Source organism: Vulpes lagopus, chromosome 10, assembly GCF_018345385.1.
Source record: "Vulpes lagopus strain Blue_001 chromosome 10, ASM1834538v1, whole genome shotgun sequence".
Taxonomy (NCBI): Eukaryota; Metazoa; Chordata; class Mammalia; order Carnivora; family Canidae; genus Vulpes; species Vulpes lagopus.
This window is the reverse complement of record NC_054833.1, coordinates 45,024,564-45,036,043: the sequence shown is the minus strand read 5'-3', so window position 1 is coordinate 45,036,043 and position 11,480 is coordinate 45,024,564. Positions and strand designations below refer to the sequence as shown.

The window sequence follows — 11,480 nt, the reverse complement described above, 5'->3', positions numbered from 1 at the left end:
CAGTAAACTTTGACAGTTCTCATTGATCATTTGAGTTTGAAATTAACTACCAACTGTTCTTTCCTTAATAGTTTTAGTAATAACTCAGTTCTCTGTGCTCCTATAGACCATTATGCATACTTTTGTAATTAAAGGGTAGCAGAAAATGCCACCCCAAAATATGCTTCTTTTGCATAAATTTTATTTCCAGATGATTATTTTGATGAACTGCAGACACAGGAGAAGCTAACAGGACCATATTAGAAAGAGCTGTTACCTTCCTTACTTTGAAGCTCCACACCCGTCTTTCCTTAACTCAGGATGGTATATAAAATTCAATTGCCTGGCTGCATTTTGAGTCTCATATCTTTGTGGAGCTTCGATACATATGTAATCAAAATTTTTATCATGTTAACCTATTTTTTTTTATTATAGGGGAATCTTAGCCAAGAACTTAGAAGGGTAGAGGGAAAATTATGTTTCTTCCTCTAATTTGGTGACTATGATGGGACCTACTGAGACACCCTACAGGCTCTGAATCCTTTATATGGGATCCTGGAAACTGGCAGGAGTCAGCGAAAGGTAAGAATTCTTACCAAAGTTAGCTCTCCTGGATCTCTGTAATGCTTATTAAGAAAAGAGGGTAAAAGTTCTGTGTTGTCTCTTATTCTCCAAATTCAGATTAGCAGGAGAAAAACATTTGTGAGAATTTATTCTTTATGTTGTGACTGGTTAAAATTTGGTTTTGGGTATCCATTGGTTATTGGTTCTCTTTCCCTCTAAGGAACAGCTATTATTCTCCTGTTTGCCTTGTTGTATGTTCTGAGAACTTGGTTTGGCTTTCCACCTGCCTGGGGCATGCAGGTTGTTGGTTTGGCCTGTATAGGCAGCTCAGCTATCGCCAGGTTGGGGGCCCTAAAAATATTGCCAGACAGAAATGTGGGTTGCACATCATTTGCAGTTACTGTCTTACTGACCGTTGCCAGCTCTTAGGGGAACTAAGTCTTTCTTTTGACTATCTCTAGGAATGGGTCTGGATCTTGGGAGAACTGCATCTCTTGTACCCTCTTTGGGGATGCTTCCTGAGTCAGTAGTTAAATCATAAAAGGTTCACTGGTTTTGGCTGAGTCATTTGGGGTATGTCTTGGTTTAAAAGAAAAAGGAGGGGGAAAGGACTTCAATACTGCCAATACTGTATTTGTTTGTCCTCATTGAATCTTAATAAGGTGTTTGAAAAGATTGTTTTAAGGAGCTCTATAGTCTGAAATTGTCCAAATTGAAGGCTAATATTCAGAGCCTGATTGGAACATTTCTTAAAGGCCTTCTCTTCTAAGCTAAAACAAAACTATATACTCATAGGAGAAAAAAAATCCCAAAAATTTTGTAGAGGAATTTGTCAAAACATTCCAGAGACACATAGCTCTAAATCTATAACCTAGGAATCTTTCAGAATTTCTTAGTTGGATATCTTCTCCCTGATATAAAGAAGCAAAGAGAAAAAAGTGTGTTTGAAAGAGTAGGTCAGCTCTTTAGTATCATTTAAACTGTAATCCTATTCTTTGAGGATTAAAAACAACTGTCCTTATCTTACAACTGAGTCTTGATATAACCAGAAATGTGGCTCTAGAAACAATTCAAAGTCCTCCTAGGCTTACCAACCCCAAACTTCTCCTATTAATCTCAAAATGTAAATGTTTTAAAAAGATCAGGACAGTGGAAATGGAACTTTCTTACAGTTAAAAAAAAGAAAGAAAACTTTAAAAAGTAATTACCATAGATCTCTGATAGTAGATAAATATACCCCAAAGCCCCCAAGAGAAAACATAGTCATCCTCTGTCCCTTGAAGATGTTAAGTTTTACTATGTCTTTGAAATGTAAACATTCCAAGAGATAACTGAAACACCGCCTGAAATTGCCTGAGACTGAAGGGGATAAAAAGATTATATTTTCAAAATATAAACTTCTATAAAAGTTCCTTTGCCCCAAATCTAGTTCATAGCCTCCATAAGATTACTTGTCAAGGGTGGATACAAATCTCAAAAGTCTTTTCCATAAACATAAGTAAAAATGATTTAACCATCCAAACAGGTAAACTTGTTCTACCTGTAACAAACACAATTTGGATTCAACTGCCATTTATAAAGTAATGAGTTTTGTATTATTGTACCTGACCCATGGCTAAAATTTTAGAATGAAAGCCATAAGGTCTTCACATCTTTTTGAATGTTTATATACATCTATGGATGTGTGTTACACATACATGATATTTTTCTGGCTCTGGATGGTAGTGCCCAAATTAATTTATAAAAGAGCTCTATTTAACTGGCATAAAGATATGTAAGCACTTATATGAATCAAACATTCCTAAAACTCCTAGAAATATAAAAACTAACTCAAATGTTTTTCAAGTTCACATGATTTGGTATAGTCTTTAGTAAAAAAGCTAGTTTAAATTAATTGGTTTAATTAATTGTCTTCAGAGTTATTGGCATTAAATATAATGCAGATATACTACATTTATTCTAACTGGGTTCACTAACCAAATAAACTGTCTTTTTCGTCAGCAAGAAAAATTTATGGCTTACGTTTAACTTTGTGTAATGTCTCATAAAATTTTCATGTGTAATATAAACATAATTGTTAAGAGTAAGTGAATTAAATAAAAGTTTATAAACTTTTCAACAATAAGATATGTCTACTTAAATATTTCCCACAATGTCTTTGGTAACTTATAGCCTTAGAATTTTGCTAAATGATAAAAATTTACTGATTATCTAGTTCATTTCTAAATAAAATATGGACACACATGTCATTAATTGAACATTAATGTACCAATTTGGGCTTCCAATTACAGAGGAACTAAAGCTATTTGGATCTGTTAGTTAACATCTCATGTGCCACATTAAAAAATTATGCTATGAGGGAGTATATGATTTTAGAAACTATAAAATATATTCCTAAATTTGCCAACCTAAAGGACGCTGATGTAAGAGTTCACAATTGTTTACTTAGTTTTCATTAGAAATGAAAGTTTTTGGAGGTGAAGCATTCTAATTAATATATGTAATTAAAACTAAAATCAATAAGAGGAACAATTCTGTATGCAAGGAATGTAGGATGTGTTTTTAGGTGAGGAAGGATATGAAGTATGGAAATGTGTTTAAGATGTATAAGAGAAAAAATATTTTCCTAAAGTTGAATAATTGGCTATTTCAGAATGAGAAAGAAGAGAACAAAGGATAATAAGTGGATATAGTAATTTGGAAAGAAAGGCAATCTTACCTTGTGTAGTCACACTGGGTGTAAGTGAATAACTTTATTATAAGCTTTTGAATACTTAGATTTAATATCAATAGTGTACTTCAGTAAAAGTAAAAATTATCTTACATCAGCAAAAAGGACAAAGCTTTCCTGAACTACTGGTCTGTTTTTGATAAGAGATTGTATGTTTTTCTGTACCTTGTAAGTAACCTATCTATAATGCAAAAATTTGTGTCTTACCGAAATAACTTCCCATGCTTCATGTTGTCTTTATCAGGTCTTTGATTACTTAAAAAACAAAACACAAAAACTAAACCAAGTCTTCTCAATATGAAAACAGCTAAGTTTTGCACACAACTATGTAACCTACAATATCTGCCTTTAAATCATATGTCACTTTAGTTAAATACATAATTTTAGTTAAATACATAATTAAGTATTGTTTCATAGTGATCTGTGTCCTATTTAGTCAAATGCCCAAAATCTTTTGATATTTTGACAAACCTCTCAAAATAAAATGTATTTGGCTTCTAAACTAATTTTGGGATTTCTGCAGGAACCCTGAAACATCTCAAAATATTTGTTATTTTTATATATGTATATAAAATAAAAATAAAGTTGTTACATTAGGCTTATTTAATATGTTAAACAGCATGGGAAGCACCATCAAACAAGTGATGCTAAACATTTTTCAGGTTATATTTGTAATGGATTACTAATTTTAGCATTCTAGAAATTATATAAAATTCCTAGAAATCTGATTGTTTTTGCTACAATGTTACCAGTTACAATTCTAGGTGTTTTTTTTCTTTTTTTAAAGATCTATTTATTCATGAAAGACACAGAGACAGACAGAGACAGAAACAGAAAGAGAAGCAGGCTTTGTGCAAGGAGCCTGATGTGGATCCTCAGATCCCAGGATCACACCCTGAGCTGAAGGCAGACGCTCAACCACTGAGCCACCCAGGCATCCCTACAATTCTAGTTATTATCTTAAAAGGTATGTCACAAAACAACCAAATTCCCTCATCAATTGCATTAATATAAACTCTCATCAGATCTTTAACCAGGGCTACTTCTTAAACTTGAAGTATAGCTGACATATATTAGTTTCATGTATACAACATGGTGACTTGACAATTATATACATTATGCTATTCTCGTCTCAATAAGTGTACTTACCACCTGTCACCATACAATGTTATTACAATATTATTGACTATATTCCCTATGCTGTACTTTTTATTTATATGACATTTTATGACTTGAAATTTGTACCTCTTAGTATCCTTTACTTATCTTGTGTATCCTCCAAACCCCTCCCTACTGGTAACTGCCAACTTTTTCTCTGTATTTATACAGAGTTGGTCTGGTTTGTTTCTGGTTTGCTCAGTTGTTTTTTATTTTTATTTTTTTAGAATCTATATATAAGTGATAACATATGGTATTTGCCTTTCTCTGTTTGACTTATTTCACTTAGCATTATACTCTATAGGTTCATCCATGTATTTGGAAATGGGAAGACCTCATTTTTTTCTAATATTCCATTGTGTGTATGTGTTTTAGAATCCACATATCAGTGCAAACATGTGATATTAGTCTTTCTATGTCTTCACTTAGCATAATACTCTCTAGATCCATTCATGTTGTCTCAAATGGCAAGATTTCATTCTTTTTTATGGCCAAGTAATATTCTTGTCTGTGTGTATGTGTGTATGTATATATGCATACATGCACACACACATGCCCCACATCTTTATCCATTCATCTATCAATGGACACTTGGGTTGCTTCCATATCTTGGTTATTGTAAATAATGTTAAAATATAGGGGTACAGATATCTTTTTGAACTAGTGTTTTCATTTTCTTTTTTAAAATGTTTTAATTTAAATTCAATTTGCCGACATATAACACCCAGTGCTCGTCACATCACATGCCCTCCTTAATGCCCATCCCCCACCTACCCCATCCCCCCACCTACCTCCCCTTCAACAACCCTCAGTTTGTTCCAAGAGTTAAGAGTCCCTCATGGTTTGTATTCCTTTCTAATTTTTCCCCACTCAGTTTCCCCTCCTTCCCCTATGGTCCCTTTCACTATTTCTTGTATTCCACATATAAGTGAAACCATATGATCATTGTCTTTCTCTGACTGACTTATTTCACTCATCATAATACCCTTCAGTTCCATCCATGTTGATATAAAGGTATTCATCCTTTCTGATGGCTGAGTAATATTCCATTTTATATATATCTCACATCTTTATCCATTTATCTATTGAAGGACATCTCGGTCCCTTTCTGCAGTTTGGTTACTATGGACATTGCTGTTATGAACATTGGGGCGCAGGTGTCCCATTGTTTCACTACATCTGTATCTTTGAGGTAAATACTCACTAGTGCAATTGCTGGCTTGTAGGGTAGCTCTATTTTTAACTTCTTGAGGAACCTCCACACTTTTTCAGAGTGGGCTGCATCAGCTTGCATTCCCACCAACAGTATATGAGGGTTCTCATTTCCCCATATCCTTACCAACATTCGTTGTTAATTTTAGCTATTCTAACTGGTATAAAGTGGTATCATATTGTAGTTTTGATTTGTATTTCCTTGCTTCTGAGAAATGTGGAGCATTTTGTCATGGCTATTTGTATGTTTTCTTTGAAGAAAATGTCTGTTCATGTCTACTGCCCATTTTTTGATTGGATTGTTTTTTGGGTGTTGAGTTTGATAAGTTCTTTCTAGATCTTGGATACGAGACTTTTATCTGATATGTCATTTGCAAATATCCTGCCATTCTGTAGGTTGCCTTATAGTTTTGTTGACTGTTTCTTTTGCTGTGCAGAAGCTTTTTATCTTGATGAAGTCTCAATAGTTCATTTTTGCTTTTGTTTCCCTTGCCTTTAGAGACGTGTCTTGCAAGAAGTTGCTATGGCCGAGGCCAAAAAAATTGCTGCCTGTGTTCTCCTCTAGGAGTCTGATGGATCTCACATTTAGATCTTTCATCCATTTTCAGTTTATCTTTGTGTATGGTGTAAGAGAATGGTCTAGTTTGGCTTCTGCATGTGGCTGTACAATTTTCCCAACACCATTATTCAATAGACTTTTTTTTTCCAATGGAAACTTTCAGTTTTTCCCCATTGAGAATGATATTCTCTGTGGGTTTTTCATAGATGGCTTTTATTATATTGAGATATGTTCCTTGTATCCCTACACTTTGAAGAATTTTGATCAAGAAAGGATGCTGTATTTTGTCAAATCTCTTGTCAGTTGGGAGGATCATATGGTTCTTGTCTTTTCATTTATTAATGTGATCACATTGATTGATTTACGAATGTTGAACCACCCTTGCATCACAGGAATAAATCCCATTTGGTCATGGTGAATAATCCTTTTAATGTACAGTTGGATCCTACTGGCTAATATCTTCACATCCATTTTCATCAGGGATATTGGTTTATAATTCTCCTTTTTGGTGGGGTCTTTGATTTTGGGATCAAAGTAATGTTGGCCTCATAGAATGAGTTTGGGAGTTTTCTTTCCATTTCTATATTTTGAAACAGCTTTGATAGAATAGGTATTAATTCTTCTTTAAATGTTTGGTAGAATTTCCCTGGGGAGCCATCTGGCCCTAGACTCTTGATTGTTGGGAGATTTCTGATTACTGTGTCAATTTCCTTGCTGGTTATGGGTTTGTGCAGGTTTTCTATTTCTTCCTGTTTTAGTTTTGGTAATTTTTAAGTTTTTAGGAATGCATCCATTTCTTCTAGATTGCATAATTTGTGGGCATATAGTTGCTCATAATACGTTTTAAAAATTGTATTTCCTTGGTGTTAATTATGATCTCTCCTCTTTCATTCATGATTTTATTAATTTGAGTCTCTTTTCTTTTTCATAAGTCTAGCTAGGGTCTTATCTATATTATTAATTCTTTCAGAAAACCAGTTGATCTATTGGTTGATCTGTTAGACATCTCTATTTCATTGAGTTCTGATCTAATCTTTATTATTTCTCTTCTCCTGCTGGGTTTAAGCTTTATTTGCGGTTCTTTCTCCAGCTCCTTTAGGTGTAAGGGTAGCTTGTGTATTTGAGATTTTTCTAATTTTTTAAGAGAGGCTTGTATTGAAATGTACTTCCCTCAGGATCATCTTTGCTGCATCCCAAAGGTTTTGGGTAGTTGTGCTTTCATTTTCATTAGTTCGCATGAATTTTTTTAATTTTCCTCTAGTTTCCTGAATTGACCCATTCAGTTTTTAGTAGGATGCTCTTTAACCTCTAAGTATTTGAGTTCCTTCCAAATTTCCTCTTGAGATTGAGTTCTAGTTTCAAAGCATTGTGGTCTGAAATTATGCAGGGAATAATCCCAAACTTTTGGTGTCAGTTGAGACCTGATTTATGATCCAGTATATGGTCTATTCTGGAGAAAGTTCCATGTTCAGTTGAGAAGAATGTATATTATGTTGTATTAGGATGGAGTGTTCTGTATATATCTGTGAAGTCCATCTGTCCCAGTGTGTCATTCAGAGCCCTTGTTTCTTTTTTTTTTTAAATTAATAATTGTTAGATATTCTTGGATAGGTCCTGTACGTATGATATAGTATTCCTATTTATCTCTTACTACAGTCTTTGGTTTAAAATCTAATTTATCTGATATGAGGATTGCTACCCTAGCTTTCTTTTGAGGTCCATATGCATGGTAAATAGTTCTCCACTCCCTCATTTTCAGTCTAAAGGTGTTTTTAGGTCTAAAATGAGTCTCTTGTAGACAGCATATGGATGGGTCTTGATTTTTAATCCTGTCTGATATCTTGTGTCTTTTGACTGGAGCATTTAGCCCATTCACATTCAGAATAACTACTGAAAGATATGAATTCAGTGCCATTGTATTACCTGTATATTTCCTTTTTCTGCAGATTGTCTCTGTTTATTTGGGCCCCATATTTGCTTACAGGATCCCCCCTTAATATTTCTTGCAGAGGTGGCTTGGTGGTCACATATTCTTTTAGTTTCTGTCTATCCTGGGAGCTCTTTATCTCTCCTTCCATTCTGAAAGACAGCCTTGCTGGATAAAGTATTCTCGGCTGCAAGTTTTTCTCATTTAGTACCTTGAATGTACCATGCCAGCCCTTTCTGGCCTGCCTGGTCTATGTGGATAGGTCTGCTGTTAATTAATATTTCTCCCACTGTATGTTTGGAATCTCTTGTCTTGAGCTGCTTTCAGGATTTTCTCTTTATCTGTAAAATTTGCAAGCTTCATTATTATATGTCAGTGTGTTGATCTGCTTTTGTTGATTTTGGGAAGGATCCTCTCTATCTCTTGGATATGAATGCCTGTTTCCTTCCCCAGATTAGGAAAGTTCTCAGCTATTATTTGCTCAAATATACTTTGTGGACCTCTCTCTCCATGCCCTCAAGAATTCCAATAATATGGATGTTATTTTTCCTCCCAAACTATCACTTATTTCTCAGAAACTCTCCTCATTGGCTCTTAGTTGTTTTTCTCTTTTCCTTAGCTTCCTTCCCTTCTATCAACTTGTCTTCTATGTCATTTATTCACTTTTCTGCCTCATTTACCCTAGCTATTAGAGCATCCAGTTTAGACTGCATCTCAAAGGATTTTTAATTTTGCCCTGATTAGATCTCATTTCTGCACTAAGAGATTCTCTAGAATCTTTTATGCTTTTTTCAAGCCCAGCTAGTAACTTTATAATTGTAATCCTAAACTCCAACATTTTGCTTAAATTCATATCCATTAGATCTGTGGCGGAGAGTGTTATACCTCTTTTTCTTTTCTTTTTTTTTTTTGGGTGATTTCTTCTTCTTTTTTTCTTTGTATAACCACACCCAACTGGCTTGTTTTATTGGAGAAGGGCATGTGGAATTAACTATGTGAGGAGGACAGTTGGGACCTGAGGTTGGGAAGAATAGCCCCCGCCTCCTCATACATGCCACTGCCCCAAATAAAAAATAACCAACTATAGGAGAGCAGCTGAGACAGTGACTGAGGTTGGGGAAGGGAAAAGGGAACCCCAGGGGCAGCAGAAGAGACCATGCGTGTGCTGGGAGGGCCCAGAGGCAGCGGCAGTGGGAGTGACATGAGTAGGAGTCTCTGTGCCTTCCACGTAGTCTATATAAATATATAGAGAGAACCTGTTCACTTTCCCCTGCTCTCCCCTCTGCTCTGCACTGCTTGCCACAGCCCCAGCTCCTCTTTCTACATGAGGGTGAAGGGAAGGGGACGATGAGCAAGTCATCACCAAATTGCAATCAGACCCACATCCATCAGCTTCTGGATCTTCCGTGCTATTACAGGATTCTTTTAGTGTTCGCCGAGCGCCTGGGAGTCCTTCTGCATCTGCTCCAAGATGAGCTGCATGGCTGGGTCACTCATTATCCGCTGTACCTCAGGGTCAGCCATGGCCTGTCACTTCACATATTCGGGGCTATTGTGGAAGTTGTACTGGACCATCATACAGCGCTGGTAACCGTCTGCCACCTCCTTACAGTTGGAGTCCAGATCTAATGCCTTCTGGTAGACATCCGTGGCTTTCTTGTAATCCTTCGTCACCTCCAGGGCAGCTGCTTTCCAGTGTACCCCTTGATGAAGGCTGGCTCTAGCTGGATACATTCCTCAACAGTCCTTGAGCGCCAGCTGAAACTCCAGGAGTTTGGTGTAGCAGGCAGCTTGATTCCTGTACAATTTAGCATCTTTTGGGTTCTATTTGATGGCTTCTGTATAATGCTTCATGGCCTGGGGATAGTCCCCTTTCTGAAAGCATTCATTGCCTTTGTTCTTCCCCTCCAAAGCCAGATCCAGGTTTATGTAAGCCAGCTGCTCTTGCTCCCTCAGAATTTTCTCCGCCTGTTGGCATTTCTTGAGCACATCAGGGTCCGGTGCTTTGCCAAATACTTGTATAGAAATTCTTGTACTTTTCTTCCTTGAAGTAGGAGTTGCCAATTCGAGCATAAGCTTTGGCAATCTGTCGATGGTCTTCTCGGTTTTCCCAACCCACTTCAATGGCCTTCTCACAAAGCTCCCGGCATTTACTGTAGTCACCCTTCTCGAAGTACAGGGCTGCTTGATTGGTCATGTAAGTCATGTTGGTGGGGTCCAGGTCCTTGGCTCTGTCATAGTGCTTCAAGGCTGTGTCAAAATCTTTCTTCTTGTAGGCTTCATTCCCCAGCTCTTTCTCTTTCAGAGCCTGCTTCTTATTCTCTGGAAGATCTTCCATTGGGTCTGGCTTGGTGTCCTTTTTGGGAGGTGGAGGCGGGGGAGGTGTTGCAAGTTCCTCCTCCCACCCCAGTAAGATGCTGAGAGTAGTCATGATCTGGGGATCTAGCAGTTTCGTGCCCAAGTCAGATGGCTTGTTTCCTAGTTGCTCTATCAGCTCCTGGTAGGTAGGATCAGTGAGCAGCATCCTTGTCCAGGGATCACTCTCCAATTTCTGGTACAGATTGGGCATGTTGAAAGGGTTCATGAATTTCTGTTCTGCCAACCTGACCTCCATATTCTGTAAGCCCTCTTTGAGCTGAGGATTATTTGCTTCATGTTTTAAACCCTCTTTGTAGGTTCGCTTGGCTTCTTCAAATCGGTTTAAGAACTCAAGGGCCACAGCCTTCCTCGAATAGCCCTTGCCCCAGCCGGGCTTTAAGTCCACAGTTTAGCAGCCATCCTCGTAAGCCTTCTGGTAGTCCCCTTTCTTGGCTAGGCTGTGGAGCGATTGCTGTAGAGCATGTGGTTCTGGGGATCTAACGGCCTCAGAGTAGCACTGCAGCACGTCATCGCTGTTGCCCACATTCAGGGTGGCCTTTTAGCCCTTCTCTTTCAGCTCATTTACCTGCTCCATAGCCTGGCCCAGAACCCCGTGGAATCGACCCCCTTCACTCCATGCTCCCAACCCTGAATTCTTCTTTCTAATCATTTTGTCCAATGCAGAATGGCTGTACCAGTGAGCAGAGTCAAAAAAATCAACCATGACCCAAGCAAAATACATGCTAGACAATTCTGAAGAGGCCAGGAATCAGAAAATAAAAGAAAAAATACAAAGACAAACAAATATAAAAAGAGAAACGTAAAAAGAGGGGAAAAGAAAGGGTAAGTGAGAAGATAATCTCAAAGAGTGGACAAAATAGGGTGATCCACTTGGTACTGAGTGTATTTTGGTTGGTTTGTTAGAAGATACTAGATTCCAAAATTATTAAAAAAAGCATTATATATATATATATATATATATATATATATAT

At 37.0% G+C, this 11,480-nt stretch overlaps 1 pseudogene; it reads right to left on the bottom strand.

Moving 5' to 3' along the window:
• Positions 1–9,489: 9,489 nt before the first annotated feature.
• On the bottom strand, positions 9,490–11,083 carry LOC121500892 (annotated as a pseudogene).
• Positions 11,084–11,480: the final 397 nt, after the last annotated feature.